Source organism: Ranitomeya variabilis, chromosome 2, assembly GCF_051348905.1.
Source record: "Ranitomeya variabilis isolate aRanVar5 chromosome 2, aRanVar5.hap1, whole genome shotgun sequence".
NCBI classification, from domain to species: Eukaryota; Metazoa; Chordata; class Amphibia; order Anura; family Dendrobatidae; genus Ranitomeya; species Ranitomeya variabilis.
Window position 1 is genome coordinate 1,022,295,540 of NC_135233.1, and position 18,979 is coordinate 1,022,314,518.

Sequence of the window (18,979 nt, forward strand, 5' to 3'; positions counted from 1 at the left end):
CACAGCCCACAGAGAACTATATACAGCCCACAGCAGTATACAGCACAGAGCACAGCCCACAGATAACTATATACAGCCCACAGTAGTATACAGCACAGAGCACAGCCCACAGAGAACTATATACAGCACACAGTAGTATACAGCAGAGCACAGCCCACAGAGAACTATATACAGCCCACAGCAGTATACAGCACAGAGCACAGCCCACAGAGAACTATATACAGCCCACAGCAGTATACAGCACAGAGCACAGCCCACAGAGAGCTATATACAGCCCACAGCAGTATACAGCACAGAGCACAGCCCAGAGAACTATATACAGCCCACAGCAGTATACAGCACAGAGCACAGCCCACAGAGAACTATATACAGCCCACAGCAGTATACAGCACAGAGCACAGCCCACAGAGAGCTATATACAGCCCACAGTAGTATACAGCACAGAGCACAGCCCACAGAGAACTATATACAGCCCACAGCAGTATACAGCACAGAGCACAGCCCACAGAGAACTATATACAGCACACAGTAGTATACAGCACAGAGCACAGCCCACAGAGAGCTATATACAGCCCACAGTAGTATACAGCACAGAGCACAGCCCACAGAGAACTATATACAGCCCACAGCAGTATACAGCACAGAGCACAGCCCACAGAGAACTATATACAGCCCACATCTTTTCTCTTCCTCCCCTCACCTCCTCCGAGAATGGCCCCACAGTCCAGAAAAAAAAAAAACTCTCCTCACCTCTCCTCGTGCCCAGCGTTGCTTCCTGGTTCCTGCTCCTGTCTCAGCAGCTGCAGTCTGCCCGGGACACAGCAGGTGTGCGATGATATGACATCATCGCGCACCCGCAGTGTCAGAGGCAGAGCGGGGAATGATGGGAGAGGAGCGTCTGTAGACGCTCTCTCCTCCATCATTGCATTCAACTGTACCGGCGTCTATACGCCGGTATAGTTGAATGCGACGGCGGGGGCGGCGGATTGAGCGGCCCACCACTGGCACCGGCCCTTCTGGCATTTGCCAGAAGTGCCCTATGGCCAGTCCGGCCCTGGCTGGGGTGATGGAATGGCAGCTACATGTTGTAACTTCCCACAGGTGAAGTATGTCCCCAGGGCTTCGCTGTAGGTCGCAGTAAATGACGAGGACACAGGGTTGCAGTCTCTTTACCTTTTTACTGAAGGCTTCGGCATCCACAATCCAGAGCACTGCTAACAGGGCTGGCTGAGACCGGCCGGTCCGAAGGCACATCCAGAGTTCCCTTTGCAGGTGGAAATCAGTAGCCTTCCTACTAGCGCCTGTGTGTTGTAGTACTTCCCTGCTGAGCACCACAGGATAGTCCTCACAACTGTCATGTATATTTCTGTTCTTTCTCTCCGTCCCCCAGATGGTTTGGATAGGGCGCACCCGTATGACGGGGTAGGCCTGGAGTAATTTTATAGGGACCCTAGAGACGCCCCTCTCCCACAATTGCCTCCGTTGTCTTCATTAGGTGTAAAGGTGAGACAGCCAACCTAGAGTTAACTGCCCTGCCGTAGTTCAAAGTAATGCGTAGGGCCTATTACTTCATTGGTGTTCCGGCCGTCGGCTACGCGCCTCAGAAGGATGTTGCCGATCTTGGGGCACGACTCCTCCTGGTTCTATCTCCTTTGTGCTGTGATCTCTTTTCTCACTTCTCCACAATATACTTTGCTTCATGTCCTTTCTTAGGATGCCGCCGCAATGAGGTGCAGGCACGGCTCCGTAACGATCTGTCTCGTGCTAGGCCACTGCCAGGATCCCACCCCTGACAGGGGCCTCCCTGAGTCTTCCCAAGCAACTCTCTCTCTAACTAGATGTTACCTAGGCAAAACCCCTACGGGTTTTAGCAGCAAAACAGACAAACAGTTTTAAAGAACTGTGTACATACTCGTGGTTCCAAGGTTTATTCTTGTTCTGGCGATCTCCAGGGCTTTACCTGGCACATAACCCTTCCTGGCCTGTGAAGGGTAGGGTCCAGGGTTACACCCGGTGTTGGATAAACGCCATTAGTCTGTCTTTTGTGGGTTGTCATATCATGCGCAGCGATGGAGGTCTGCGTAGCTTGAATATGGGCATTCACTTCAGCAGGGGCTGCGGTTGTTGTCTCAGTGGTAGTCGTGTTAGTCTGAGGGGTTGCGGTAAGATTGGTCACTGTAGCGGGGCCAGTAGCTGGGGCAGGAGCAGTCGCTGGAGTGGTGTCGGTCATCATGGCAGGGTTGTCCCTCATACCTGCTTCAGATGCGGTCCCTCCGGTGTCGGTCTGCTCCGTCTCCGCTGAAGTCTGGAACGCTGGTTGCGGGGCCTTGTGCTGCGGTGTCGTCATCTCTGTTTGCAGCATCTCGCTTTCTGGCAGGGCCTTGCTTTCTGGCTTCGGAGCGCTGGAACATCTTTCTTGCTCTGGACCAGACGAGGCTGCCGACAGACATCTGGTGAGGCTCCCGATAAAGGTCTTCTTCCACCCAGCCTCAGTGCTCAGCTGCGTCCGCAGGAGTTGGTCACTGAGCTCTTCCATGCCGGTCGGCAGGAAGTCAAGGCCAACGGGTGATGCCTGGCCGCGGTGTCCCTCCAGATGGCTGGGGGAGTCCTCTGTTCCGACCCCACGCTCCGGTCCCAGGCGGCTGGCCATGGCGTCTCCCACGTGGCTGGCTTCTTCTTGGTCCTTTTCCCGCTCTCTCCTTCGTGGGCGGTTTCGCTTTCTTTGTCTCCGCCCTCCATTGAGAATCAGGAGGCGGATCTCGGCTGCTGACGGACACGTCCTCAAGGTACAGAAATACTTAGACTGGGAGGCCATTGTTCTTCGCGCTCTTCAGTTCGTTCACACCCACAAATCCATGCCCTTCTTCTTCTCCTGCGCCCCTCGTGGCGCTGTAATGGCGGCAGTTTCGGCGGGAATTTTTTGGCGGCAAATAGCAATACACAGTCTTTGCAATAAATCACGATTCAAACACAGTTCAGTCACAGTTCCAAGGCACACATGACCCGATTCTCGGGCTTAAGTAGATCCTGTTTGGGATGCCAAGTTTGGAGTGGCCCCCAAACGCAGGGCAGCAGGGTACTCGGTACCGGGTCCCTCGGTCTCGGTTCTAGGGGTGTCATGGTGGCCCGACCCGGTCCGTGGCCCTGCTAAGGGGCGCCCAAATAAAGGTGTAGGTGAGAGTTTGTCAAGTGTTCTTGACGCCACCTGTGGTATTCGGTCAGGGTGACCGACGCTGCTAGGGGTCCGCTGGGGTGATGGAATGGCAGCTAGATGTTGTAACTTCCCACAGGTGAAGTATGTCCCCAGGGCTTCCCTTGATGAGTAGATGGTAATGGTGTAGGTCGCAGTAAATGACGAGGACACAGGGTTGCAGTCTCTTTACCTCTTTACTGAAGGCTTCGGTATCCGCAATCCAGAGCACTGCTAACAGGGCTGGCTGAGACCGGCCGGTCCGAAGGCACATCCAGAGTTCCCTTTGCAGGTGGAAATCAGTAGCCTTCCTACTAGCGCCTGTGTGTTGTAGTACTTCCCTGCTGAGCACCACAGGATAGTCCTCACAACTGTCGTGCATGTTTCTGTTCTTTCTCTCCGTCCCCCAGATGGTTTGGATAGGACGCACCCATATGACGGGTGTTATGATCCGGTGACCTTGGAGCCGCATGAGACTTTCTCAGGAGTAGGTGGTACCTGTAATGACCGCAAACCCTAAACTGACACCGCAACTAGAAGTAGCCGTGGGGTGTACCTAACATGTCCTAGACACCTCGACACAGCCGGAGGACTAAATACCCCTATAGGTGGAAATGGGAATTCTATCTTGCCTCAGAGCAGAACCCCAAAGGATAGGCAGCCCCCCACAAATATTGACTGTGAGTATAAGAGGAAAGGCACACGCAGGCAGAAAAACAGAATTTAGCAAAAGAGGCACTTCTAGCTAAATAGAAAAGGATAGGACAGAATTCTAAGCGGTCAGTATTAAAATCCTAAAAATATCCACAGCAGAAAATACAAATATTCTACATCTAACTAAAGACATAGCAAGTATATCTGCAACTCCTGAGAATCCAGCATGACTGAAAAATCCAAACAAAGTCTAAGCTGGACAAAAACACAATGAATTGCACTGAATTGCAAAGCACACTGCATGTGTGCACAGAGACAAAAAAACAGACACTTATCTTAGCTGAATTGGCAGCAGAGTATGAGGAACCAGAGAGAGATGCAATCCCTCCAAGAACAATGGACAACTGGCCAGGAGTAATGGATCCTGCACACCTAAATACCTAGTAGAGCTGCAATAGCAGAAACACCTGCCCTGGATTACAACCCCAAAACAACTGCACTACCACTAACAACCACCGGAGGCAGCCCAAGAGCAGAATTCACAACAGTACCCCCCCTTGAAGAGGGGTCACCGAACCCTCACCAGAGCCCCCAGGCCGATCACGACGAGCCAGATGAAAGGCACGGACCAAATCAGCAGCATGGAGATCAGAGGCAAAAACCCAAGAATTATCCTTCTGGCCATAACCCTTCCATTTGACAAGGTACTGAAGCCTCCGCCTCGAAAGGCGAGAATCCAAAATCTTCTCAACCACATACTCCAACTCCCCATCAACCAACACAGGAGCAGGAGGATCAACAGAGGGAAAAACGGGCACCACATATTTCCGCAATAAAGATCTATGGAAAACATTATGGATGGCAAAAGAGGCCGGAAGGGCCAAACGAAAAGACACCGGATTGATAATCTCAGAAATCCTATAAGGACCAATAAACCGAGGCTTAAACTTAGGGGAAGAAACCTTCATAGGAACATGACGGGAAGACAACCAGACCAAATCCCCAACCCGAAGCCGGGAACCAACACACGGACGACGGTTAGCAAAACGCTGAGCCTCCTCCTGAGACAACACCAAATTGTCCACCGTTGTGAATTCTGCTCTTGAGTTCCCTCCGGTGGTTGTTGGTGGTAATACAGTTTTCCCTGGGTTGCAATCCTGGACAGGTGTCCCTGCTGATTGCAGTGCTGACTGGGGTATTTAAGGTTGCAGGATTCATTAGTCCTTGCCAGTTGTCCATTGTTCTTGTAAGGTTTGGATCTCAGTCTGATTCCTCCTGCCCTGCTGCCAATTCAGCAAAGATAAGTGTCTGGTTTTTGTTTCTGCAGCACTCATGCTGTGTGCTTTACAGATCAGTGCTATTCATTGTTTGTTCTTGTCCAGCTTAGACTGTGCCAGGGTTTTTCCAGTCAAGTTGGATTCTCAGGAGATGCAGATATACGTTCCATGTCTTTAGTTAGATGGTGGAATTTTTGTATTATCTGCTGTGGATATTTTCAGGGTTTTATTACTGACCGCTTAGCATTCTGTCCTATCCTTTCCTGTTTAGCTAGAGTGACCTCTTTTGCTAAACCCTGTTTTCTGCCTGCTTGTGTCTTTCCTCTAATACTCACAGTCAATATTTGTGGGGGGCTGTCTATCCTTTGGGGTTCTGCTCTGAGGCAAGATAGGATTCCCATTTCCATCTATAGGGGTATTTAGTCCTCCGGCTGTGTCGAGGTGTCTAGGATTGTTAGGTACATCCCACGGCTACTTCTAGTTGCGGTGTCAGTTTAGGGATTGCGGTCAGTATAGGTTCCACCTACTCCTGAGAAAGTCTCATGCGGCTCCAAGGTCACCGGATCACAACAGTACAACTGGCCAACAATGAGTTAAATGCATCTCAGAAGAAGGGAAGAAAGGTGTTGAGCCATTTTTTTTTCTGTAACCTGCTTTGTCTCTTCTTCCCTCTTTTTCTCTGGGTGGCTGAGGAGTCTGGTGCTAGCATGGATGTTCAGGGATTGGCTTCTCGTGTAGACCAGCTTGCTGCTAGGGTACAGGGTATTTCTGATTATATTGTTCAGACTCCGGTTTTAGAGCCTAGGATTCCTACTCCTGATTTGTTTTTTGGGGACAGGTCCAAATTTTTGAGTTTTAAAAACAACTGTAAACTGTTTTTTGCTCTGAAACCTCGTTCCTCTGGTGATCCCATTCAGCAAGTTAAATTGTCATCTCCCTGTTGCGTGGCGATCCTCAGGATTGGGCATTTTCCCTGGAATCTGGGAATCCGGCCTTGCTTAATGTAGACGCCTTTCTTCAGGCTTTCGGATTATTATATGATGAACCAAATTCTGTGGATGAAGCGGAGAAGACCTTGTTGGCCCTGTCTCAGGGTCAAGAAGCGGCAGAATTGTATTGTCAGAAATTTAGAAAATGGTCTGTGCTGACTAAATGGAATGATGATGCTTTGGCTGCAGTTTTCAGAAAGGGTCTTTCTGAATCTGTTAAAGATGTTATGGTGGGGATTCCCACGCCTGTTGGTCTGAGTGATTCTATGTCTCTGGCCATTCAGATTGATCGGCGCTTGCGGGAGCGCAGAACTGTGCGCGCTGTGGCGTTGTCCTCGGGGCAGATGCCTGAGCCTATGCAGTGTGATAGGGTTCTGTCTAGAGCGGAGCAACAAGGATTCAGACGTCAGAATAGGTTGTGTTTTTATTGTGGCGATGCTTCTCATGTCATTTCAGTCTGCCCTAAGCGTACAAAGAGAATCGCTAGTTCAGTTACCATCAGTACTGTACAACCTAAATTTCTGTTATCTGTGACCTTGATCTGCTCATTATCTTCATTTTCTGTCATGGCGTTTGTGGATTCAGGCGCCGCTTTGAACTTAATGGACTTTGAATTTGCCAGGCGTTGTGGTTTCCCCTTGCAGTCTTTGCAGAACCCTATTCCTTTAAGGGGCATTGATGCTACACCTTTGGCTAAAAATAAACCCCAGTTTTGGACACAGGTGACCATGTGCATGCCCATCAGGAAGATGGTGTTGCATAATTTGCATGATGCTATTGTGCTGGGTTTTCCATGGTTGCAGATACATAATCCTGTGTTGGATTGGAAGTCTATGTCTGTGACTAGTTGGGGTTGTCAGGGGGTTCATAATGACGTTCCTTTGATGTCAATCTCCTCTTCCACCTCTTCTGAGGTTCCAGAGTTTTTGTCTGATTTTCAGGATGTATTCGATGAGCCCAAGTCCAGTTCCCTTCCACCGCATAGGGACTGTGATTGTGCTATTGACTTGATTCCAGGCTGTAAGTTTCCCAAGGGCCGACTTTTCAACCTGTCTGTGCCTGAACATACCGCCATGCCGAGTTATATTAAGGAGTCTTTGGAGAAGGGGCATATTCGGCCATCTTCTTCACCATTGGGAGCGGGTTTTTTTTTTGTTGCTAAGAAGGATGGCTCCTTGAGACCCTGTATTGATTATCTCCTCTTGAATAAGATCACGGTGGGGGGCTGTCTATCCTTTGGGGTTCTGCTCTGAGGCAAGATAGGATTCCCATTTCCATCTATAGGGGTCTTTAGTCCTCCGGCTGTGTCGAGGTGTCTAGGATTGTTAGGTACATCCCACGGCTACTTCTAGTTGCGGTGTCAGTTTAGGGATTGCGGTCAGTATAGGTTCCACCTACTCCTGAGAAAGTCTCATGCGGCTCCAAGGTCACCGGATCACAACAGTCCACCACATGAGCCCAAATCTGCTGCAACCTGTCAACCACAGAATCCACACCGGGACAGTCAGAAGGCTCAACCTGCCCTGAAGAAAAACGAGGATGAAAACCAAAATTACAAAAGAAGGGCGAAACCAAAGTAGCCGAACTAGCCCGATTATTAAGGGCAAACTCGGCCAATGGCAAGAAAGCCACCCAATCATCCTGATCAGCAGACACAAAGCATCTCAAATAAGTCTACAGGGTCTGATTAGTTCGCTCGGTTTGGCCATTTGTCTGAGGATGAAATGCGGAAGAAAAAGACAAATCAATGCCCAGCCTAGCACAAAAGGCCCGCCAAAACCTAGAAACAAACTGGGAACCTCTGTCGGACACAATATTCTCCGGAATACCATGCAAACGAACTACATGCTGAAAAAACAACGGAACCAAATCTGAAGAGGAAGGCAATTTAGGCAAAGGCACCTAATGAACCATCTTAGAGAACCGGTCACAAACCACCCAAATAACCGACATCCTCTGGGAAACCGGAAGATCAGAAATAAAATCCATAGAAATATGCGTCCAGGGCCTCTCAGGGACCGGCAATGGCAAAAGCAACCCACTAGCACGGGAACTACAAGGCTTGGCCCGCGCACACGTCCCACAGGACTGCACAAAAGAACGCACATCACTTGACAAAGAAGGCCACCAAAATGACCTACTAACCAAATCTCTGGTACCAAAAATACCAGAATGGCCAGCCAACACAGAACAATGAACCTCAGAAATCACTCTACTAGTCCATCTGTCAGGAACAAACAGTTTCCCCACCGGACAGCGGTCAGGTTTGTCAGCCTGAAATTCCTGAAGAACCCGTCGTAAATCAGGGGAAATGGCAGAGAGGACCACCCCTTCTTTCAGAATGCCGACCGGTTCAAGGACCTCAGGAGAATCAGGCAAAAAACTCCTAGAGAGGGCATCAGCCTTAACATTCTTAGATCCCGGAAGATACGAGACCACGAAATCAAAACGGGAAAAAAACAAGGACCATCGAGCCTGTCTAGGATTCAGCCGTCTGGCAGACTCGAGGTAAATCAGATTCTTATGATCGGTCAAGACCACAATACGGTGCTTAGCTCCCTCAAGCCAATGTCGCCACTCCTCAAACGCCCACTTCATAGCCAACAATTCCCGATTGCCGACATCATAATTGCGTTCGGCAGGCAAAAACTTACGGGAAAAGAATGCACATGGTTTCATCAAGGAACCAACAGGATCCCTCTGGGACAAAACGGCCCCTGCGCCAATCTCAGAAGCATCAACCTCAACCTGAAACGGAAGAGAAACATCCGGTTGACGCAACACCGGGGCAGAAGTAAATCGGCGTTTAAGCTCTTGAAAGGCAGAGACAGCTGCAGAGGACCAATTCGTTACATCAACGCCTTTCTTCGTCAAATCGGTCAAGGGTTTAACCACGCTGGAGAAGTTAGCAATGAACCGGCGATAAAAATTAGCAAAGCCCAAAAATTTCTGAAGGCTCTTCACGGATGTGGGTTGAATCCAATCATGAATGGCCTGAACCTTAACCGGATCCATCTCGATAGATGAGGGAGAAAAAATGAAGCCCGAAAAAGAAACCTTCTGCACTCCAAAGAGACACTTAGACCCCTTCACAAACAAAGCATTATCACGAAGGATCTGAAATACCATCCTGACCTGCTTCACATTAGACTCCCAATCATCGGAAAAAATCAAAATGTCATCCAAATATATAATCAATAATTTATCAAGATAAGTCCAGAAGATATCATGCATGAAGGACTGAAAAACAGATGGAGCATTAGAGAGCCCGAATGGCATCACAAGGTATTCAAAATGGCCTTTGGGCGTATTAAACGCAGTTTTCCATTCATCACCCTGCTTAATACGAACAAGATTATATGCCCCCTGAAGGTCAATTTTAGTAAACCAACTTGCCCCCCTAATCCTAGCAAACAAATCGGAAAGCAGAGGTAAAGGGTATTGAAACTTGTCCGTGATTTTATTCAAGAGGCGATAATCAATACAGGGTCTCAAGGAGCCATCCTTCTTAGCAACAAAAAATAATCCCGCTCCCAACGGTGAAGAAGATGGCCGAATATGCCCTTTCTCCAAAGACTCCTTAACATAACTCCGCATAGTGGTATGTTCAGGCACAGACAGGTTGAAAAGTCGGCCCTTAGGAAACTTACAGCCTGGAATCAATTCAATAGCACAATCACAGTCCCTATGCGGTGGAAGGGAACTGTACTTGGGCTCATCGAATACATCCTGAAAATAAGACAAAAACTCTGGAATTTCAGAAGAGGAAGAAAAAACAGACACTTATCTTAGTTGAATTGGCAGCAGAGTATGAGGAACCAGAGAGAGATGCAATCCCTCCAAGAACAATGGACAACTGGCCAGGAGTAATGGATCCTGCACACCTAAATACCTAGTAGAGCTGCAATAGCAGAAACACCTGCCCTGGATTACAACCCCAAAACAACTGCACTACCACTAACAACCACCGGAGGGAGCCCAAGAGCAGAATTCACAACAGACGGGGTAGGCCTGGAGTTATTTTAAAGGGACCCTAGAGACACCCCTCTCCCACAATTGCCTCCGTTGTCTTCATTAGGTGTAAAGGTGAGACAGCCAATTTAGAGTTAACTGCCCTGCCGTAGTTCAAAGTAATGCATAGAGCCTATTACTTCCTCGCAAGGATGTTGCCGATCTTGGGGCACGACTCCTCCTGGTTCTATCTCCTTTGTGCTGTGATCTCGTTTCTCACTTCTCCACAATATACTTTGCTTCGTGTCCTTTCTTAGGATGCCGCCGCAATGAGGTGCAGGCACGGCTCCGTAACGATCTGTCTCGTGCTAGGCCACTGCCAGGATCCCACCCCTGACAAGGGCCTCCCTGAGTCTTCCCAAGCAACTCTCTCTCTCACTAGATGTTACCTGAGCAAAACCCAGTCAGCTTCTCCCTAACTTCCTATCCGACTCCCAGTTTTACCAGAGTGTGAGGAGTGGCCTAATACATAGAACCTTTTGCTCCCCCTGGTGGCCGGAGTGTGAAGTGTAGTGTGTGACTGTGATACCTGGTCAGGTGAACCCCTTTAGTGCCATCAGACGTACCATCACTCCCCCTTGTGGCAGAGCGACAATACTGCAACGACCAGGAATCTGGGGCACTGCACCAACACCACCTTTTCTTTGTTGGGACAGTGGAGACTAGATTTCTGTGCATCAGCTCTGTAGCTTATAAGGCTCCCTGATAGCTGCATTGCTGTTTCTACGCCACTGTGCAAACCAACTCCTTTTTTTAAAGCAAAAGTCCTGTTGCTCCTTTCTGCACAGTTCTATTGTTTATTTGTCCACATTTTTGTGTGCAGCAGTCCTTTTTATTGCTGGCTGTCATACTTGTCCTGAGATCATTGTAGGGAGATTGTTATTGTAGTACAGTCCCTTTTTTTAAAATATATTTCCAGTGGGCCTGTTTTTTTTGCAGCAGTCTCCCACACATAAAAAGGGAGATTTATATTGCCACTAAGTGCATCTGCGTCAGTTCTGTTTGGCGTATATCTGCCAGCCACTTTCTGCCACTTATACTGTGTAGTGTAATACAGTGGACATGTTTTTTTTTTTGGTGCAGTGCCCCACACATAAAAAGGGAGATTTACTGTATATTGCCACTAAGTGCATCTGCGTCAGTTCTGTTTGGCGTATATCTGCCAGCCACTTTCTGCCACTTATACTGTTTAGTGTAATACAGTGGGCCTGGGTTTTTTTTGCTGCAGTGTCCCACACATAAAAAGGGAGATTTATATTGCCACTAAGTGCATCTGCGTACTTTCTGTTTGGCTTATATCTGCCAGCCACTTTCTGCCATGTACACTGTGTAGTGTAATACAGTGGGCCTGATTTTTGCAGCAGTCTCCCACACATATAGAAAGGGAGATTTAAATTCACAACAAGTTTACATACACCTTCTACCTTGTTTTACAGGACCATATAACGGTTGTTAGTTTGGTTACATTTTCCCAAGAATGAGGAAGTCTGGTGGAAGAGGTCGTGGCCGTGGGCGGTCATTGCCAGCTGGTAATGATGATGGTGGTGGTGGTGGTGGAGCATCTGGTGGTAGTGGGAAAAGCAAAATAGCACCTAAGGCTCAAGTTGTTGAGCCAGCGTCATCGTCTGGCTACACAAGGCCTCGAACACTCCCTTTTCTGGGAGTAGGAAAACCACTTTTACAGCCGGAGCAGCAGGAAAAAGTTTTGGCTTTCCTTGCTGACTCAGCCTCTAGCTCTTTCGCCTCCTCTTCGGAAAGTTCAAAATTTAAAAGCAGCGAGTCGTCAGTGGATGCTCACGGTCAGGAACAAGTCACTTCCTTGTGTCCTTCACCCAGAACAACAGTGAAGGATGCGTCAGGCGACACAACAGGTTACTCCATGGAGCTCTTTACACATACCGTGCCTGGGTTAGAAAGGGAAATTGTTAAGAGGCCATTACAAGATGAATCGGACATGGAGTGCACAGATGCACAGCCACAGCTAGGTTATTATGCTGTTCCATTGACTCAGATCACAACATTGCCCTCGCAGTGTACTGAGACAGAATCTGACCCTGATGAGACTATGGTGCCCCGTCCCGAACGCTATAGCACCTTACACGGTGACACAGAGGAAGGTGCACAGGACATTGAAGAGGAGGTTATAGATGACCCAGTTGTTGACCCCGATTGGCAGCCATTGGGGGAACAGGGCGCCGCTGGCAGTAGCTCTGAAGCGGAGGAGTATGAGCCGCAGCAGGCATCAACATCGCAACAGCTTTCATCTGGCAGGCCCGTATCTGGCCAAAACCGTGTGTCAAAACCAAAAACAGTTTTAGGACAGCGTGGCCATCCAGTGAAAGTAGCACAGCGTGCAATGCCTGAAAAGGTATTCGATAGTAGGAAGAGTGCAGTCTGGCAATTTTTTAACCAAGATCCGAATAATCAGTGCAAAGTTATCTGTAAGAAATACTCAAGGACCTTTAGCAGAGGGCAGAATGTCAAAAATTTAAATACAACGTGCATGCGTAGACATTTAACCAGCGTGCACTTGCAACCCTGGACTAACTACCAAACGTCCCGCAATGTAGGTGCACCCACTCAGAATGAAGCTAGTCAGCAACGGTACATTGCTTCTGGAGCACCCCCAGACGCAGGGCCACGGGGTACTCGGTACCAGGCCTCTCTGTCTCGGTCCTGGGGTTGTCACGGTGGCTAGACCCGGTCCGTGACCCTGCTAAGGGGCGTCCAATGAAAGGTGTGATGATGGTGCGTGGTGCAGGTCGCGATGAATAACGAGGACACAGGGTTGCATTCCCTTTACCTCTTTACTGAAGGCTTCGGGATCTGCAATCCAGAGTACTGCTAACAGGGCTGGCTGAGACCAGCCGGTCCGAAGGCACATCCAGAGTTTCCTTTGCAGGTGGAAATCAGTGCCTACCTTCTAGCGCCTGTGTGTTGTAGTACCTCCCTGCTGAGCACCACGGGATAGTCCTCACAACTGTTGTGTCTGTTTCTGATGTTCTTTCTCACAACTCGTATCTGTTCTGATGTTCTTTCTCCGTCCCCCAGAGCTAGGACGCACCCGTATGACGGGTAGGCCTGGAGTTCTTCCGGGACCCTAGAGTCGCCCCTCTCCCACAATTGCCTCCTATGTCTGCTTAGGTGTTTTAGGTGAGACAGCCAACCTATAATCAACTGTCCTGCCGCTGTTTGAAGTACTGCTTGGAGCCCAATACTTTCTCGGCGTTCCGGCCACCGGCTACGCGCCTCAGTAGGATGTTGTCACTATCTTAAGGCACGACTCCTACTGGTTTATCTCCTTTTTGCTGCGATCTCGTTTCTCACTTCTCCACAATAAACTTTGCTTCGTTTCCTTTCTTAAGATGCCGCCGCAACGGGTGCAGGTGCAGCTCCGTAACGTTCTGTTCTTTTCGCTAGGCCACTGTCAGGATCCCATCCCTGACAGAGACCCCCCTGAATCTTCCCCCGCAACACCCTCTGCCACAGGATGTTGCCTGGATCCAACCCAGTCAGCTTCTGGCTAACTTCCTATCCAGCCCCCAGTTTTACCAGATTGTGAGGAGTGGCCTAATACATAGAACCCTTTGCTCCCCCTGGTGGCCAGAGTGTGAAGTGTAATGTATGACTGTGATACCTGGTCAGGTGAACTCCTTTAGTGCCATCAGACGTACCATCACTCCCCTTAGTGGCGGAGCGTCAGTACTGCAATGACCAGGACTCTGGGGTGCTGCACTTCCCTCACTGTAAGCCCACCATTTAGGACACCACCTGCAGCAAATGTGGAGGTATCGTCGCAAGGCCAAATCAGTCAGGAAATCACCAGGTTGTTGGTAGGAAACACTGTATGTAGGCCAACAGCAAGAATACCCTCACCAACCCTCTCTCAATCTGCCATGTCCACCACCACCCCGCTAGTTCCACCATATGCAGCTCTCCAGTCCAGATCACCCTACAAGAGACTCTCATTAGGAAAAGGAAGTACTCATCCTCTCACCCGCGTACACAGGGTTTGAACGCCCACATTGCTAGACTAATCTCGTTAGAGATGATGCCCTACCGGTTGGTTGAAAGCGAAGCTTTCAAAGCCCTGATGGCCTACACAGTACCACGCTATGACCTACCCAGTCGACACTTCTTTGTGAGAAAAGCCATCCCAGCCCCTCACCAGCATGTCAAAGACCGCATTGTCCATGCACTCAGGCAATCAGTCAGTAGAAAGGTGCACCTCACAACAGATGCATGAACCAGTAGGCATGGCCAGGGACGTTACGTGTCCATCACAGCACACTGGGTTAATGTGGTGGATGCAGAGTCCACAGGGGGCAGCCATAGTGGGACAGTTCTGCCTAGCCCACGGTCTAGGAAACAGTTGGCTGTAGGCGTTCGCCACCCCTCCTCCTCGTCCTACAGCAGAAGCGAAAGCTCGTCCACAGAGCGCGGTCGCATGACCACTCCATCCACAGCTGCCAGTGTTGCACACGAGGTGTCCCATTATGGAACAGCTAGTGGTAAGCGTCAGCAGGCTGTGTTGGAAATGAAGTGTTTGAGTGACAACAGACACACCGCGGAAGTTCTGGCCAAGTTCTTGCAGCAAGAAACTCATTCATGGCTGGGCAGTGTACATCTTGAGGCAGGCAAGGTAGTCAGTGATAACGGAAGGAATTTTATGGCTGCCATAGCCCTTTCACAACTGAAACACATACCTTGCCTGGCTCACACCTTGAACCTGGTGGTGCAGTGCTTCCTGAAAAGTTATCCGGGGGTTACCAGCCCTGCTCCTGAAGGAGCGAAGACTTTGCTCGCACATCCACCGGTCGCCCCTACACTCCAGCCGTATGCAGAACCATCAGCGATCGTTGAAGCTTCCCCAGCACCGCCTAATAATCGACATTGCAACAAGGTGGAACTCCACACTGCACATGCTTCAGTGGCTGTGCGAACAGAGGCGTGCTGTAATGTATTTGTGGGAGGATACACATACACGGGCAGGCAGTTGGATGGTAGACATGGAGTTGTCAGGTGTGCAGTGGTCGAAGCTACAAGACCTCTGTCAAGTCCTTCAGTGTTTTGAGGAATGCACACAGCTGGTAAGTGCAGACGAAGCCATCATAAGCATGAGCATCCCACTAATGCGTCTGCTGATGCAAAGTTTGACGCACATTAAGGAGCAGGCATCTGAAGCCGAGGATAAGGGAAGCCTTGATGACAGTCAGCCATTGTCTGCGCAGGGAACTCTCCTGGACGAGGTGGCAGACGAAGAGGAGGAGGAGGAGGAGGATGATGGGGATGAATATTTATGGGAGGAGGAAGCTTCTCAGGGGGCAATAGAAACTGGTGGCGTTGCAAGGTCAGGTACAGGGTTTTTGCGGGAGACAAGTGCAGCGCCCCAGAGTCTTGGTCGTTGCAGTACTGATGCTCCGCCGCTGAGGGGGGCTATGGTACGTCTGATGGCACTGAAGGAGTTCACCTGACCAGGTATCACAGACACCAATACACTTCACGGTCTGGCCTCCAGGGGGAGCTAAGGGTGCTATGTATTAGGCCACTCCTCACAGTCTGGTAAAACTGGGGGTTAGATAGGAAGTTAGAGAGAAGCTGACTGGGTTGGAACCAGGCAACATCCTGTGGCAGAGGGTGTTGCAGGGGAAGATTCAGGGGGGTCCCTGTCAGGGGTGGGATCCTGACAGAGGCCTAGCGAACAGAAAGAATGTTACGGGACCGCGCCTGCACTTCATTGCGGCGGTACCCCAAGAAAGGACAAGAAGCGAGGTTTATTCTGCTGAGTGAGAAACGAGGTCAACGCAACAAAGAGAAACACCAGTAGGAGTCGTGCTGTAAGACGAGGCAACATCCTACTGAGGCGCGCAGCCGGTGGCCAGAAACGCCGAGGAAGTATTGAGCTCCAGGCCTTACTTCAAACCTACGGCAAGACAGTCAGTTATAGGCGGGCTGTCTCACCCAAAATCACCTAAGCAGACACAGGGGGCAACATTTGGAGAGGGGCGACTCTAGGGTCCCGGAAGACCTCCGAGCCTACCTGTCATACGGGTGCGTCCTAGCCATATCATCTGGGGGACGAAGAAGAACATCATAATCGAGTTGTGAGGGAACTTCAGAAACAGACACAACAGTTGTGAGGACTATCCCGTAAGCACAGCAGGGAAGGACTACAACACACAAGCGCTAGAAGGTAGGCACAGATTTCCACCTGCAAAGGGAACTCTGGAGGTGCCATCGGACCGGCCTGACTCAGGTAACCCGGTTGACCGTATTCCGGACAGGATCCTGAAGCCTTCAGTAAAGAGGTAAAGAGACTGCAACCTGGTGTCCTCATTATTCACCGCGACCTACACCACACCACAACATCCTCACATTGGCAACTTTCACTGGACGCCCCTCAGCAGGGTCACGGACCGGGCCTAGCCACCGTGACAATCCCAGAACCGAGACAGAGAGGCCCGGTACCGGGTGCCCCTCGGCCCTGCGGCAGTGGGGGCGCTCCACAAGTGATGTTGATTTGTCAGAAAGTGCTCCTCAACCCAGCACAAGCAGTGATTTGACACCTGGAACATTGGCCCACATGGCTGATTATGCCTTGCGTATCCTAAAAAGGGACCCCCGCATTATCAAAATGATGACTGATGACGATTACTGGTTGGCCTGCCTCCTGGATCCACGCTATAAAGGGAAATTGCAAAATATGCTACATGAGAACCTTGAGCAAATATTGGCTACCAAACAAGCAACTCTTGTAGACCGTTTGTTTCAGGCATTCCCAGCACACAGCGGCGGTGATGGTTCTCAGACGTGCTGCAGGGGGCAACATGGCAGAGGTGTTAGAGGTGCACAAATCAGAAGTGGCGTTGCACAGAGGGGTTTTTTGACCAGGTTGTGGAGTAATTTCGCAATGACCGCAGACACGACAGGTACTGCTGCATCAATTCAAAGTGACAGGAGACAACATTTGTCCAGTATGGTTACGAACTATTTTTCCTCCCTTATCGATGTTCTCCCTCACAGGTCATTCCCCTTTGATTACTGGGCAACTAAAATAGACACCTGGCCTGAATTGGCATAATATGCATTACAGGAGCTCGCTTGCCCAGCTGCTAGTGTGCTATCACAAAGAGTCTTCAGTGCTGCTGGTTCAATACTGACCGAAAAAAGGACTCGTCTGGCTACAGAAAAATGTTGATGATCTAACCTTCATTAAAATGAACCAATCATGGATTTCTAATTATTTTGCCCCACCTTCCCCTGCTGACACGTAGCTTGCCTGAAAAATGTCTTGCTTTTGGCCTCCTCTTACCTGGACAGGTGGGTGTGCCCACTTTTGGCCGATGGCACTGGCACAAGGTCGCTCATAGTACAATGAAGTGTCTCTGGCGGTGGTGGTGCACACCCAACGTCAGACACACCGTCGTAATATGAGGGGCCCTGGGCCAGTACCGCCGCCCACGAGAGAGTGTTCCCCCCCAGCTCAAACAGTGCTCTACCACTTGCAAAACTTACCTCTCACTGCTCCACCACTGTTTAGTCTGTGCTGTTAAATCCTTCAATGGCACTGCCAATACAAATTTGTTGAAATAATAGATGATAGTAAATATATACAGGGGCCCTGCCCTCCATTTAGACCTGTGAATACTGTGCGCGAACTACCACTGTCTGCTACTCAGCAGAGGAACCCACCCCTGTACCTAGCTTTGCCACCTGTTTATTTAGGAACATTTTTTTTTTTCAGACATTTAGCCCACTTTACTATTTTGGCCAACTTACTGTGTCAGCCACTTCTTCCAGTTGTCCTCCACCGAACAAAGCAGTGCCGCCAGTTTACTCCTGTTACCAGTTTAGATCTGCATAGAGCCTACTTTTTTATTTTAGGCCTAGTAAGTCTGTGCCACTCCTTGCAATCGTCCTCCGCTGACCAAACCAATGCTGCCTGTGTACCCCTGTAACCTATTTTAAACTGCATTGAGCCTACTTTTTTATTTTAGGCCTAGTAAGTCTGTCTGCGCCACTCCTTGCAATCGTCCTCCGCTGACCAAACCAATGCTGCCTGTGTACCCCTGTAACCTATTTTAAACTGCATTGAGCCTACTTTTTTATTTTAGGCCTAGTAAGTCTGCGCCACTCCTTGCAATCGTCCTCCGCTGACCAAACCAATGCTGCCTGTGTACCCCTGTAACCTATTTTAAACTGCATTGAGCCTACTTTTTTATTTTAGGCCTAGTAAGTCTGCGCCACTCCTTGCAATCATCTTCCGCTGACCAAACCAATGCTGCCTGTGTACCCCTGTAACCCATTTTAAACTGCATTGAGCCTACTTTTTTATTTCAGGCTTAGTAAGTCTGTCTGCGCCACTCCTTGCAAATGTCCTCCGCTGACCAAACCAATGCTGCCTGTGTACCCCTGTAACCTATTTTAAACTGCACTGAGCCTACTTTTTTATTTTAGGCCTACTACCTGTGTCTGTCTGTGCCACTCAATACAGCTGTCCTCCACTGAACAAAGCTGAGCTTCAATCTTCAGGCTTTCGGCCTATAGAAAATTTTAAACTGCATTTGGCCTACTTGTTTGGTTGGGCCTACTAAAGGTGTCTGCCGCTCCTTGGTGTTCTCCTCCACTGAACAAAGCTGAGCTTCAATCTTCCTGCTTTTGGCCTGTAGGAGATTTTAAACTGCATTTGGCCTACTAGATTGGTTGAACCCTACTAAAGGTGTCTGCCGCTCCTTGGTGTTCTCCTCCACTGAACAAAGCTGAGCTTCAATCTTCAGGCTTTCGGCCTATAGGAAATTTTAAACTGCATTTGGCCTACTAGTTTGGTTGGGCCCTATTAACGGTGTCTGCCACTTCTT